The sequence below is a fragment of the Salvelinus namaycush genome, chromosome 28, assembly GCF_016432855.1.
Source record: "Salvelinus namaycush isolate Seneca chromosome 28, SaNama_1.0, whole genome shotgun sequence".
In the NCBI taxonomy this organism is placed as follows: domain Eukaryota; kingdom Metazoa; phylum Chordata; class Actinopteri; order Salmoniformes; family Salmonidae; genus Salvelinus; species Salvelinus namaycush.
Genome location: NC_052334.1, coordinates 31,110,375 through 31,125,845, shown reverse-complemented (window position 1 = coordinate 31,125,845; position 15,471 = coordinate 31,110,375). Strand labels below are relative to the sequence as shown.

The 15,471-nt window shown below is 41.4% G+C and overlaps 1 pseudogene; it reads left to right on the top strand.

The window, feature by feature from the left end:
- The first annotated feature begins 1,478 nt into the window (after positions 1 to 1,478).
- Positions 1,479 to 15,171, top strand: LOC120023324 (annotated as a pseudogene).
- Positions 15,172 to 15,471: the final 300 nt, after the last annotated feature.

Genomic DNA, 15,471 nt, shown 5'->3' with positions numbered 1-15,471 from the left:
AGTAAACGATTGTAAGTTAAAATGTAAGCATAGCCTTTCCAAGTGAATTCATAATTTACATTTGAGATATTTCAATTAGCCTACATTCCTATAGTAAAGTAATCAAACTGTGGGAACTGAACTGCGCAGCGACAACAGCGTATGCAGTGCCTTGATCTCCCGCTTGATTTGATGTGGCGCGGGAATAGACTACTGTCATTGGAAAGCACCCCCAATTGGCACTTGGTCTCATCCCACGTGGGTCTCTTCTGTAGACCAGGAAGTGCCGAGTCCGACTTCTACAAATGACAACAAACATTAATCACTAAAACAGTTGCAATCAGTACGATTGTGGCATTATTTCGCTAATTGTGTCACAGTTTTGTATCTCACGTGTCTTATATCGTATTGCAGCTATGTCGGAAGAGGTTTCCTGTTTGAAGTCACGATTTATGGAAACACAGATCGTTGCATTGAATGATAAATTGGCACAATTAGGAAAGGTATGTCTCTCTTTACATTGATTGAATACCAGTAGGCTAGTTAGCTGTTGCCTAGTGCTTGCTGTGGCTATCAGCAGACAAAGTTACAGTGTGGGGTTGGGTTTGAGCATAGAGATAGATAGAGGACTCTAGTGCCAACAAACCGTCTTAGCATGGGCAGCGCCTTTGAGGACTTACTCAATTTTAAAGTGGTCAACTGGGTGGGTAGTAAGGATGTGACAAATGGACAATTTTGCTTAACGTTTAAACAGCCATTTTTTAAATCATTTCCCCCCCGTTAAAATTATAAGAAAAAATCATTAAATTCCACATCAATTTACATTACAGAATAATAGTCCTATAACATATGTATGACCGCTAGGGCTGGGCAAGGAAGTTATATCTACCGCAACCCATTACAGACATAGACCGCAGCTACAGTAACATGTTGATAGTGACAATTGGTAACTTAAAAAAAAGTAACAGTAGAATTCTGCTATGGCATAACATTTAGTGTTTTTTCCCTAACAACAATAAACATCGCTGATTGATGTGTTGTTTTTTATGCAGTTTTTTATGGTATGGTAGCTAGGTGTGTTTTATTTCTACTAAATGTCTTGGTAAGTCACGGTATTTAACGAACTTTAAAGTACACTGAACAAAACATAAACACAACATGCAACAATTTTAAGGTTTCGTCTGAGTTACAGTACATATACGACTATATGGATTTCACATGACTGTGAATACAAATATGCATCTGTTGGTCACAGATACCTTAACAAAAAGCTTGGGGCGTGTATCTGAAAACCAGTCAGTATCTGATGTGACAACCATTTGCCTCATGCAGCGCGTCATCTACTTCGCATAGAGTTGATCAAGCTGTTGATTATGGCATGTGGAATGTTGTTCCACTCCTCTTCAATGGCTGTGCGAAGTTGCTGGATATTGGCCGGAACTGGAACACGCTGTCGATCACGTCGATCCAGAGCATCCCAAACATGCTCAATGGGTGACATGTCTGGTGAGATGGCCTCTAAAACGACGTTACAGGCGGTTTATGGTAGAGAAATTAACATTAAATTATCTGGCAACAGTTCTGGTGGACATTTCTACAGTCAGCATACCAATTGCACACTCCCTTAAAACTTGAGACATCTGTGGCATTGTGTGACACAACTGCACATTTTATTGTCCTTTTTTTATCCCAAGCACAAGGTGCACCTGTGTAATGATCATAACGTTTAATCAGCTTCTTGATATTCCACACCTGTCAGGTGGATGTTTCACTACATTTGATAGAAATCATATTTTTGTGCCTATGGAACATTTCTGGGATATTTTATTTCAGCTCATTAAACATGGGAACAACACTTTACATGAAACGTTTATATTTTTGTTTAGTATACGTTTTTAGGAGATTGTTCTGCGCGTAGGCAGCAAGGCAGGCTGCGCGCAGCAGCTCACAATTATTTGATTGACAGTTCTGGTCGCCTAGTGATGGATGTTAGTCCCGCTTCAGAAGTTTCATTCCTTTACAGACAAGTAAAATAAATGCCTGTTCATATGTCCAGAGAAGGGTTTGTGTCGGCATTTAAAAATAGCCTACCCTAAAAGACAGACAAACAAACAAACAATTAAAAATAGCCTACCCTAAAAGACAGACAAACAAACAAACATGCTGTAGCCGAGGCGCATTCAAGTGGCCACATTCCATTATGTCTGAAAGGCGTAATCGATAAAGGCTACCGGTAGCCTAATGTAATTTAATATTATGAGGCAAATACGAAGATTAGGCTACCCCGTGCTCGCAAGACTGACCCGAAGATACTTCTGTGTCCCAGCGACATCGGTGCCATGAATAGGCTAGTATATTCTACACGCAACAGTCCGAAGACTGAACACACAGTAGCATCATTAACAAGGAGTCAGAGAAGGCAGGCCAGCGCGAGGTGGATAGAGTTTTGGTAATCTACATCTCGAAATGTATTGTTTTACATGCCTTACAAATTCACGAATGTAGCCTAAAGTTTGCATCATCTTTTCTGGTTTTATTTGAATTACACAACTTTCCCAGGCCTTTATAGCCTATCAATTATAACACGAAAATAATATGTTTTGTGATAACTGCACTGTGCTTTTAATTAAGTGGAGGAAAAACAAATTAACTTTGTTTTTCGGTGAGGGATTTTTCTTAACGTTAAGGATCCCAACTTCGTTTAAACGTTTTAACGTTTAAACATTCACCCCCATAGTGGGAAGGATCACATAATTATATCTGGGTCATCAGGAGGGATCAGCCAATTAATTATGATCGTGCGCAAACTTTCCATAACTGCAGGTAGCAGTAAATCACCAACCTTGGCTTTATACCTGTTGGAACAACACACTCCAGGTGGCAGTAAATCACCAACCTTGGCTTTATATCTGTTGGAACAACACACTCCAGGTGGCAGTAAATCACCAACCTTGGCTTTATACCTGTTGGAACAACACACTCCAGGTAGCAGTAAATCACCAACCTTGGCTTTATACCTGTTGGAACAACACATTCCAGGTGGCAGTAAATCACCAACCTTGGCTTTATACCTGTTGGAACAACACACTCCAGGTGGCAGTAAATCACCAACCTTGGCTTTATACCTGTTGGAACAACACACTCCAGGTAGCAGTAAATCACCAACCTTGGCTTTATACCTGTTGGAACAACACACTCCAGGTAGCAGTAAATCGCCGACCTTGGCTTTATACCTGTTGGAACAACACACTCCAGGTAGCAGTAAATCGCCAACCTTGGCTTTATACCTGTTGGAACAACACACTCCAGGTGGCAGTAAATCACCAACCTTGGCTTTATACCTGTTGGAACAACACACTCCAGGTAGCAGTAAATCACCAACCTTGGCTTTATACCTGTTGGAACAACACACTCCAGGTAGCAGTAAATCGCCAACCTTGGCTTTATACCTGTTGGAACAACACACTCCAGGTAGCAGTAAATCGCCAACCTTGGCTTTATACCTGTTGGAACAACACACTCCAGGTAGCAGTAAATCACCAACCTTGGCTTTATACCTGTTGGAACAACACACTCCAGGTGGCAGTAAGCACACTGTCAGTTTGTTTTCCAAATCATAGAAGTAGTAGAAGAAAATGGACTACTAGATGGCCTTAAATTCACTGCCCGTATGCAGATGCCAGATGCAGATTTATGCTCATATATATTATGTTAACTAATAGCAAAGAAAAGTTTTGGAATTGGCCTAATCAAGACCAAATTAAATGTGTGTGACATGACTGATACCCTCTGGATTGATCATTTTAGAATGTCAGTGTACTAGCTAGTACACAGTGCAGGTTTTAATCATGACCAGAGGGACCGCCAAAGTGCCAAATTATCCTAGGTATATTTAAAACACCATAAATCTACGGTTCTGGTGAGAACTGGCAAAATGTTTCACAAACTCATCAATGTTGAAGTAGCGTGCCCTCCTTGACTCAACACAGAATTCCGAGGTGACTTAACCTGTCATCAATCGTTGTTGTCCTAAGGTGGGTTTTAATCAGTTTTAAAGCTGAGAAGCTTCTCTCGCAAGAAGCACTGCTGACTGGTGTAACAACAGAAATCTTACAAAGTTGAAATAGCTCATGGAAGACCTCTTTATAAGGTTCTAGAAACACAACAAAGTCAAGGAGAGCAGACGGTCTGTCCCTTCCACTTTTCTCTCTCCTATCAAGAAGCCACTTGGTTTGTTGAACCTCATGTTTGAGGTCCTCTAAATCGGACTCAAAGGTCTGAGCAAAAACAAACAGAGGCTCCTCATTCAAGAATGTTGTACTCTTTGGGTTGAGAGACTGGACCCCTTGCATTATCTCGCAATTCTTCTTTGAAAAACGCCTCTGCAGCTCAGCTGTGAGACTGTCAAGCACCTGATAAAAGATAGCTCTTTGGAAGCTCTCACCATCACTTTGGTCACTATTTTTCTGTCCTACAGTGCTCATCAATGAGTCGTGAAATCTTAAGCTTGTTTTAGGCTATCTTTTACACACTGTTTGTACATTTATTTTGCAGTGCTCTGCAATCTCTTCAACCTCTTTCCATAGATCTCCAAAGTAACCCTCACTTCTGTAGTCCTGTAATGTGTCTGTAAGGGCACCTACTAGATCCACAGCCCTTGTTAAGTCAAGAGAGCTTGATTGGAGCATGTCAGAAAGACATTTGGCATCACAAAGCACTTTACAAAATGTTACCAAAAGCCCTTATGAAATGTAAATCTATCTGAGAAAGAAGGCTCCTTGCCTCCACTGATCTATCACCACTATTTTCAAGTGTGATATCCTGTAGCACTCTCAGAACTGCTGGGAGCCTGTCCCTCAGATTACGGCATGCCATGTATCTGCATGCCCACCTTACATCCGTAAATCTCTGTAGTTCCCTGGGCTGCTGCTGTGGATACAGCTCTTTCTGAACTGCAAGCCACTTGAGATGAACGTACGAGCCAGATACAAAGTTATAAAGCTTCTGCAGGAGAGCAAAAAAATGTACTGCCTCAGGCACTGATTTTACAGATTCAAACAATGTGCATTACAGTGCACATAAAATGCAAATCTTGCACTGTTTTTAATCCGTGCAGAAACACCAGAATGCTTTCCGCTCATGATGGATGCACCATCATAGCCTTGCCCCACAAGATTATTTTTTGTAGACCATCCTATGTCTTTCAAGGCAATCAATGATCATTTTTGTGAGACCTGCTGCATCTAAGCTTTCAGCTGACTGAAAGTGTAAAACGCTTTCGTGGATGGCCCCGTTGTAATAGTACCTCACAACTAAAGACATTTGTTCTTTTTTCTTTACATCTTTGGTTTCATTTGCAATTACACTAAAAACTTCACTTTCTTTTACTTCTCTTATTAGTTCACTTTGCACCATCTCAGCTCAGCCCTCAAGAACTTCCTTCTGGATTTGGTGGCTTGTGTACTTAGCATTGCCACATGTATTCATAATTTTCTCTATGAGAGGGTCATGCTTTGCTATTTCTTCTAAGATTGTCAAAAAATTACCCTTGTGAGAGTCATCAGACTCTCGATGACCTCTCTGCGCTATATTTTGAGTGGCAGTTAATAGGAGCACATCTGCAATTGTTTTAATGTAAAGTGTACAGTTTCCCTCTGCTTTCTTTTTCCGGTCCTCATTTATGACATCTAACATTGAGTTGCTGTCAATAGCCCTTTCATTCTGATTCCAAGCATATGTAGCATTGATATGATGCTCTGCCTTCGAATGGAGCTTAAACCCAGAATCTTTAAACAGCGCCTTTTTCCAATTACAAAAACCTGACTGTGATGTGATGGCAGATTCAGGTGTATTGGGCAGAGAAAAATGTCTACAGGCGAAACAATAAGTAAAATCCTGACAATCCTGATACCAGGAGCTGTTGAAAGCCCTTTTCCTAGTACCATGCTGAGTTCTGGGAAATGTTTTCAAACACGGCTGTACAGGACCCTCTTCTCAGGATCTTGAAATGTCTGAAATACACGTTAAATAATGTGTCATATCTCTATGGAAATGTATAATTAAGGGATCTACAAGATTAGATACTAACAGCTGCTAACTAAAATGTGTAGTTTAAAGTATAGGCCTGGCCTACCATTGGGTCCTTTTGGAACAGAAGTCTGATATCTCTCCCTTTCTTTTCATGTTTAATTGATCCTATGCAAAAATAAGACAGTCTACGGTTACATCTAAGCATCCAATTACCCACATTTAGTCCAATCTCAATCTTAATTACAAATCCCCATTATCATAACTGTACTTTAAAATCAACTACCAGCCTAAGTTACTAGTTAGATCATGGCTAGCCCTACTCTGCAGTAAGTAACTTAGCTAGCTATAATTTCTTACACCTTTACCATAGCAAACTGCAAATTGTGGTCATCTTTTGAGTAACCTTAACAGATTGATAATAACAATTGTTTGTTTTGAGTTCAAGTACAAAATTCTAACTGAGTTTTTGCATTTCAAATTGCTGAATGTTAACTTGCTAACACTGACAGCTGTAATTTACTCCACTATATATGCATGTATTACTAGCACAGATGTAAACATAATGTTAGGCTATTTTTTATTAAATTTTTTCACCTTTATTTAACCAGGTAGGCAAGTTGAGAACAAGTTCTCATTTACAATTGCGACCTGGCCAAGATAAAGCAAAGCAGTTCGACACATACAACAACACAGAGTTACACATGGAGTAAAACAAACATACAGTCAATAATACAGTAGAAAAATAAGTCTATATACAATGTGAGCAAATGAGGTGAGATAAGGGAGGTAAAGGCAAAAAAAGGCCATGGTGGTGAAGTAAATACAATATAGCAAGTAAAACACTGGAATGGTAGATTTGCAGTGGAAGAATGTGCAAAGTAGAAATAGAAATAATGGGGTGCAAAGGAGCAAAATAAATAAATAAATACAGTAGGGGAAGAGGTAGTTGTTTGGACTAAATTATAGATGGGCTATGTACAGGTGCAGTAATCTGTGAGCTGCTCTAAAAGCTGGTGCTTAAAGCTAGTGAGGGAGATAAGTGTTCCCAGTTTCAGAGATTTTTGTAGTTCGTTCCAGTCATTGGCAGCAGAGAACTGGAAGGAAAGGAGGCCAAAGGAAGAATTGGTTTTGGGGGTGACCAGAGAGATATACCTGCTGGAGCGCGTGCTACAGGTGGGTGCTGCTATGGTGACCAGCGAGCTGAGATAAGGGGGGACTTTACCTAGCAGGGTCTTGTAGATGACCTGGAGCCAGTGGGTTTGGCGACGAGTATGAAGCGAGGGCCAGCCAACGAGAGCGTACAGGTCTCAGTGGTGGGTAGTATATGGGGCATTGGTGACAAAACGGATGGCACTGTGATAGACTGCATCCAATTTATTGAGTAGGGTATTGGAGGCTATTTTGTAAATGACATCGCCGAAGTCGAGGATCGGTAGGTTGGTCAGTTTTACGAGGGTATGTTTGGCAGCATGAGTGAAGGATGCTTTGTTGCGAAATAGGAAGCCAATTCTAGATTTAACTTTGGATTGGAGATGTTTGATGTGAGTCTGGAAGGAGAGTTTACAGTCTAACCAGACACCTAGGTATTTGTAGTTGTCCACATATTCTAAGTCAGAACCGTTCAGAGTAGTGATGCTGGACGGGCGGGCAGGTGCAGGCAGCGATCGGTTGAAGAGCATGCATTTAGTTTTACTTGTATTTAAGAGCAGTTGGAGGCCACGGAAGGAGAGTTGTATGGCATTGAAGCTCGTCTGGAGGCCAGAGGTATACAGAATGGTGTCGTCTGCGTAGAGGTGGATCAGAGACTCACCAGCAGCAAGAGTGACATCATTGATGTATACAGAGAAGAGAGTCAGTCCAAGAATTGAACCCTGTGGCACCGCCATAGAGACTGCTAGAGGCCCGGACAACAGACCCTCCGATTTGACACACTCAACTCTATCAGAGAAGTAGTTGGTGAACCAGGCGAGGCAATCATTTGAGAAACCAAGGCTATCGAGTCTGCCGATGAGGATGTGGTGATTGACAGAGTCGAAAGCCTTGGCCAGGTCAATGAATACGGCTGCACAGTATTGTTTCTTATCGATGGCGGTTAAGATATCGTTTAGGACCTTGAGCGTGGCTGAGGTGCACCCATGACCAGCTCTGAAACCAGATTGCATAGTGGAGAAGGTGCGGTGGGATTCGAAATGGTCGGTAATCTGTTTGTTGACTTGGCTTTCGAAGACCTTAGAAAGGCAGGGTAGGATAGATATAGGTCTGTAGCAGTTTGGGTCAAGAGTGTCCCCCCCTTTGAAGAGGGGGATGGCCGCAGCTGCTTTCCAATCTTTGGGAATCTCAGACGACACGAAAGAGAGGTTGAACAGGCCAGTAAGGCTAAATTGGGAACTGATCTCTTATCTGTTAATGGAGGCAAAGGTCTAATGCTAACTTACACAGCAACTCAACTTTCGTAAATGTTGATCAGGAAACCTAAACCTGATGCTAAACCTTAAAAACCTACTTCAAATATGATGTTTTCGCCAATCGCGAAAAGAGTTCGTAGAGCTGTGGAAATATTCTCATTTTTTTTTCTGTATGTTCTTCTTATTCTTCTGTATCTCGCAACGAACGTTAATTTTCTCTCTTCCTCGATTTGAAAAATGCGCCGTTGAACGTCAAAATAAATGCTTTCAACAAGAGGTGAAACGAGATGTCAATCAGCATCAAACTGCCACTAGCGAATTACATTTACCCCTCTGGCTCCGCCCCTGTTTGACAGGTCTACAGCTGCAGGAGAAAGTGACAACACTTCCAGCTCTGAAACCCAAGGCAGCCCTGTCCAATGAAGACATCATGCGCTACAGCAGACAGCTTCTGCTGCCAGAGCTGGGTGTACAAGGTAATAATGGCAGCTTTCACCCAACCTCTGAAATAAGGGTGTTCATTTAGTGTGACATTATTGAACACATCCTTTACTCTCTGCAGGCAGGCCAGCTGAATCTCCCAGACATCAGTGCTGGTTGTAGGGTGTAGAGGACTAGGCTTCCCCCTGGCACAGTATCTAGCTGCAGCAGGAATCGGTAGGTAGATCCCGTGTGGCTCAGTTGGTAGAGCATGGTGCTTGCAACGCCTGGGTTGTGGGTTCGATTCCCACGGAGGAACAGTATGGAAATGTATGCACTCACTACTGAAAGTCGCTCTGTATAAGAGTGTTTGCTAAATGACTAAAATGTAAATGTAAAAATGTGGGGAGAGAGAATATCAGTAACTTATACCCTTAGTAATGGTCAATGATTCAAATGCTGTACACCCAAAGATATAGCCTCTCCATGGAGCTGAATCACTACAAATCAACATAGCATTTGGCATATCACAAATTATTAGGTAGACCTACATGTAATACACTTTTGAACCTCTAGGGATATGCAATACTAATTACATTTTTATTTAACCTTTATTTACTAGGCAAGTCAGTTAAGAACACATTTTTATTTATAATGACGGCCTACACCGGCCAAACCCGGACGACGCTGGGCCAATTGTGCACCGCCCTATGGGACTCCAAATCACGGCCAGTTGCGATACAGCCTGGATTCGAAGTGTATGTACACTGTTATAACATGGTTTCATCCCTTTGTAACCCCAGGGCGTGTGGGTCTGCTGGACTATGACGAGGTTGAGCTGAGTAACCTGCACAGACAGGTGCTCCATGGAGAGGACAGCCAGGGCCAGGCCAAGGCCCAGTCTGCTGCCCATGTTGTCAGAAGGTATAGGAGGCTACTGGGGCCTGCACAGGCTGATGCAGTACTGTGAATAAACTCTACATCATAGCTATAGCCACTAGGTGGTGCCATTTACCCAAACAGCAACGGCTTGCTCTCAGATCAAATCAAAATGTATTTGTCACATGCTTTGTAAACAACAGGCATAGACTAACAGTGAAATGTTTATTCACGGATCCTTTTTCAACAATGCCGAGTTTAAGATAGAGAAGAAAAAATAGAAATAGTGACAGGAGGATTAAATACACAGTGAATAATGAATAACAATGATGAGTAAAAATACCATGGCTATACACAGGGAGTACCAGAACCGAGTCGGTGTGCAGGGGTACTAGGTCATTGAGGTAGCTATGTACATATAGCTAGGGTTAAAGTGACTAGGCAACAGGACAGATATTAGACTGAGATGTAGCAGCAGTATATGTGGAGTAGCAGTGTGTGTTGTGTGTGGCGTCCGTATGCATGTGGGCACATCTTATGTGTGTGTGGGTGTATATGGTGTGTGTTTGGGTGTCAGTGTAAATATGTCTGAGTAGAGTCCAGTGTGTGTGCATAGTCAGTGCAAGAGAGTTTGTGCAAAAAAAAGGGTCAATGCAGGTAGTCCGGGTAGCCATTTCATTAGCTATTTAGCAGTCTTGTTTAGCAGTCTCATGATAACCTATAGTCCCCCCTCTTTTTTGTTAGAGTGAACATACAGTACATTAATGGTAATGCAATTGAATGTTGAAGGGAAAATATGCAGTTACTACATCCATTTTGGGATTTATAAATGAATGATATGTACCCATTTGATTCTTAAATAATATAACGTATAAATGCCTCTTAGTTCAACTGTCGTCCCCTATCAGAACCCAAAATATAAGCTTGTAAACGTAAAGAAACACTATATAGCCTCAAAACATAGCTCTGTCTATGAATTTAAGAGTGGTTACATTTCTCCAGCCCCATCCCTCAGCTTTTTACCAAAACAGGGGTGGAGAAAACGCTTTGTTATTGTTTCAACTTTTCATTGCTCCTTTTAGGATTTCGATATTCAGAGGAAAATAACATTAGCCAGCCAATATTCTGTTCAATACTTTCTTACTCTCCAAAATGAGTTAGATATAAGGGGTGGGATGGGTCAGCGTCGTTTGGTTTTAATGTGAATGGCCTTGTGTCTGTTCTTTTTATGTGTGTACAGGTTGAACTCCACAGTAGAATAATTCCCTACCTTCCAGCTCTCTCCAGAGAACACCTCACAGCTCATCCAACAGTATCCTCCCTCTCCGCTTTGAGCCTTATATTATCTTACAGGAAGTAAATAAGAGACTTTACTATCTGTCACACAGGTTTTCTGTGTAATCAAATCCAAGAGTCAAACAAGTAGCATAACACTGACTTTCTGAGGCAAAATCACTGCATTTTTACTCCTTGACATTATCCACCTCAATTACGACATTGTGGCTGACTGTTCAGATAATGTTCCCACCCGCTATCTGATAAATGATGCCTGTGTCCTCAGTGGCAAGCGCCTAGTATCTGCCAGTGCCCTGAGAATGGAGGGCTAGGTAAGGATCTAGTTACATTTAAGTCTCTACATTTAAGTCCCCGCATGCATACTAGATTTACATAAATGACTGACTAGTAAATGGCATATGTTTATTGCTACTCATCCTTTGTGTATAGTAACCCCTGTTGTCTGTGTCTGTAGTTGACAGTGTATAACTACCGTGGAGGCCCCTGCTACAGGTGTTTGTACCCAAAGCCTCCACTCCCGGAGAAAGTGACCAACTGCTCTGACGGAGGGGTCCTAGGAGTAGTTGAGTCCTCTTCTGATTCATGTCTTCACCCTTTCATGGAGAAAGGAATTGATTGTTGACGTTTCACTCTTTTGTCTCAGTGCCAGGGATCATGGGATGCTTCCAAGCGTTGGAGGTCCTGAAGATCGCCTCAGGACAGGACTGCATCTTTCCCAGTGAAAGCTCCCTGAGTCACTCCACAACCCCACTACAGCTTATCTACTGTACAATGAAACGGCACGTTATGCTTAGTCATGGTGCTGACTGGATGAATGAAAGCCTGAATGAGTCAGTGTAGCATGGGAAGGAAGGGGTGTTTTTCTTCATGACCATGCCCATCTGATAAAGCTAGACTAAAAGAGAGGACATTCTGTAGATTTGCTGGACCTTTGAGGTATGTTTCTGAATATACAAAGACCATTTTAAATCAGTGACGTGGGTCATGCTGTGAATCATAGTAATGTGTGTCAGTCAGACAGGAGCCCCTTCCTTGACTCAGTGTGACAGCTTCCTGTGGCCAACAGCTGTTGATGTTTGACACCCAGGATGCCAAGTTCCGATCCATCAGGCTACGGACCAAGCAGGCCAGCTGTGCTGTGTGTGGAGAGGACTCCCACTGTCACACACTTAGTGGACTATGAGAAGTTCTGTGGGTCTGCTGCCACAGATAAGGTCAGGGGTTACTGAAAAGAGGGCACTGTGGGCAAAGCATTGATCTTTCATATTCATTGTTAAGGGGTTAGCGTTTTAAAGTAAAGGGGGTAGCATTTTAAAGTAAAGGGGATTTTAAATTAAATCTGAATTGGCAAAAGTGTTATCACTCACCTTTAAACCCCTTAGCAAATACACATAGCGTATGGAATGTTGTTGGGCCAGGAAAATGTGCTCATTATCTATAATTCAGATAAATAGCAGAGATATACGCTGTATGTCAAAAGGAGTTTTCTGTACTTTACTGCACTAAAAAAGCTAAATAACATTCCCATTTTCCATTAATTATAGGAAAATGTTGTTTAAGTGTTGGCTTTGAATATATTTACCTAATATTTTCTGGGTTTTCTTTCAGTGTCGAAGACTAAACCTTCTCTCCAAAGACCAGAGGGTATCCGTGCAGGTAGAGTATAGTCCGTGACTTTCTGTTTTTTGACGATTATTGCATGATTACCAATGCTTGACTTGGGCCAAACCTCAAATGTTCTACTGCTTGAGCTCCTGTTCCTCTTATAGAATATTAGCTCAAAAGTATTGTGGAGCTCCTGCACCTAAATGGAAACAGTACCAGCACCCAAAATAAGTATCGTCACCTATTTCAGTCCAAGTCAAGGACTGATGATTACACTTGATTTGATTTTCTGTGATTCTGGGTTCATAAACCCAGATTAAATCTAAACGCTGACCCAACCCTAAATGGGAAATGACTAAAACGTGATTGTACGTATTCTACGGAAAATAATAACCTTTTTTTTTTTTTGGCGCTGACAGAAATGGTTGTTTGGATTTCTGCTAAATTACAGCTTTCAAAAGAATTGAGCCATTAAGAGAAAGGAGATGAAGATCGTGATTGATTGGCCTATAATAGTGATTGTGCAAGGCCTGGGGTCGGGAAAAAGTTTTATTTCCTATAATTGAAATAATGTGACAAAACGTTAAGCTTACTCCACCCAACTCAACAAAAAAAAAGGCAACCAGTTGCACTATGCGTGTAGTTATAGAAAAGTTATTCTCCAAAGCAGTTTGTCATCTTTGTGTCATCTCACAGAAAACTAGCAACTTCAATTCTGATGTCGCAGACCTTTAAACCTGACATTGTCATTAACAAAGTGAAGTGTTGTAGGTGACCATTGACAAACATTAGAATTTCTCCTTTCTATTGCCAGGAGTATAAAGCTATAGTGGACAACACGGCTGCTCATCTCCTGCTGAACGTACGCCCTCTAGTGGAGGTGGATATATGTTACCTGCCCACCTCCCTCAGTATCCTTCTGCTGGCTGAATACCCTCCGGGCATTGTACTCCATTAACTATATACAATTAGCAAGATATGGAGTTAGTTAGGAGGATATTAATACTTCTTTCCATTAATTACATCTGTCATCACTGTGTTTTCATAGCTGTTCTGATCTGAATTAGTAATCAAGTAATTGTCCTCAATTCAATGGTAAAATGGTTTATTTCCTTATATCATTGCTAGACATTCCTCTCTCCTGTTTAGAGAACAGCAACAGTGAACACATCCATGTGCTGAAGGAGAGAATTGGCCAAGTGAAAGAGCAGATGTCGAGTGCATCCCAGGTCCCATGTAACATGACTGATCTGGTCTCCATCTAGCTCTGCAGGTCACAACATGCAGAGGCTCTTCAATGGCTAGGCTTATGGAGCTGCTCCATATTCACTGAACAAACAGGAGTAATTTGAGTGCTAATTAAGTCTGTGTAGCCTTGTCCTGCGAGGGTATTCGCTTATTTTGGACAGCCAATGACGGGGGTTGATGGAGTTGCTAGGTGATCCTTTTTCCAATACAAAAATATACCGTCATCGGTCTCTTTTTATTGAATATTCATCATGGTCTTTATTTCAGCAGAGTGTATTACCAGCAAACCTGTGTATATTTTGCTATTAATGAGCTCTTTTAATGGCCAATTTCTGGGAAACACTCTGTTCTGTAAACAGTTGACACAATTTAGTTGAACTGGTACACATGACACCCTTTTAAGTTTCAAGAGTGAAAGAAGTCATATCATGTTCATAACACACCTAATAGTGAATATGAATTAAAATACCATGCAATAGCTCTGCTTCTGGCCAAGCATCAAACAAAGAATATTCCCTACCCATTTTATTCATTCAACTCACGTAGTCTCGCATAGCCAGCCAGACGTCGTAATCTTGTGAGAAGCCAGGAAATGGAAGCTGCTACTACTCATTTTGATTCGTTTGTGTTTCCCTGCTGCAGTTTATGTGATCTGTAAGCTGGGTAATGACTCCCAGAAGGCAGTTCAGGTCTTGGAGAGAATGTCAGGTTCTGAGGTGGACTGTGTCACTGCGAAGAACATCTGTGGGGGACTGATGGCCTGGGCCCAGAAGATAGACCCCTCTTTCCCTCAGTATTGACTCAATGTCACAGGTTCCACACTGAGGTTTCATCACGGAAAGCTTAAAGATCATGTAGGTTTTTCTGAGAGTGTGAGATATCATTGGTCCCATATTTCAGTCTGTTGTAAGAAGAAATTCACGCCAGTCGGTCATTCAGATATTTTGTCCATATAGTCCTCTTCCTCCACCAGCCCTGCCGTGTAAGTAGTGTATCATGTAATCATAACAACCGTTTTTCTGCCTTAACTTGTTTTATGTATTCTGGTTGCATTGGGTATTGCTTCCCTGACAGACAATTCTTAGATTATTTAGTTATATCTCACTGGTGAAAAGTGAAAGAAATCGTTTCATGTTTTCAAGGTTGTGCTTTAAATGGCAAGTAAAATGTTGTACAAGAAAAAACAAAACATTGTTATAACCCCAATGTATTGTTGAGGGCATACAGGGTAATATAGTACTTCATTATGTATTTCGAGTTATTTGGAACATTGATATATGAAATATGTGTTGGAGTTATTACACATCTATACATCCATAATGTGTTGTCATTTCCATATTTGGATAAGAAATGATATGCTGATGTATACCACCACCCTCTCTAAAAGATTAGACGCAACAGTGCAACAACAGTGTAAGGGATAGAGGATGATGGCATTTTTTTCTACGTCGCTCGCAACTGATTTTCAGAACTGAAGCAATTGACGTCGGGTAACTCCTGTTTTTTTTCTCTCCAGCATAACCCGAATAACGGAAAAGATAGATGAAAGAGGCATGCGCAATGTAAAGATAACTTTTTCGAGACGCCATTGCATGTGAGATTGTAGTTT